The 200-nt window shown below is 59.5% G+C and overlaps 1 non-coding gene across 1 annotated transcript; it reads right to left on the bottom strand.

Annotated features, from left to right (window-relative positions):
* Nucleotides 1-128: 128 nt before the first annotated feature.
* Nucleotides 129-200, bottom strand: TRNAM-CAU. Its single transcript has one exon. It is a non-coding gene; the product is annotated as a tRNA-Met (tRNA).

Below are 200 nucleotides of genomic sequence, written 5' to 3'. Positions count from 1 at the left end.
GGTGGAGAGGGAGAGAGACAGAGCAGAGGGAGTGCAACAGCCACAGCCACGGCTGTCCTGAGAGAGGAAGGGCAGCAGCGGCACAAAAGCTTGGGCCAGGAGCAACTAAAAGCTGCACCTAAAGGCTGTAGCAGAGGATGGTTTCGATCCATCGACCTCTGGGTTATGGGCCCAGCACGCTTCCGCTGCGCCACTCTGCT

Source organism: Oxyura jamaicensis, unplaced genomic scaffold (genome assembly GCF_011077185.1).
Source record: "Oxyura jamaicensis isolate SHBP4307 breed ruddy duck unplaced genomic scaffold, BPBGC_Ojam_1.0 oxyUn_random_OJ72668, whole genome shotgun sequence".
Lineage (NCBI taxonomy): Eukaryota > Metazoa > Chordata > Aves > Anseriformes > Anatidae > Oxyura > Oxyura jamaicensis.
Note: the sequence above shows the minus strand (reverse complement) of the source record. Positions and strands in the feature narration are given on the sequence as shown.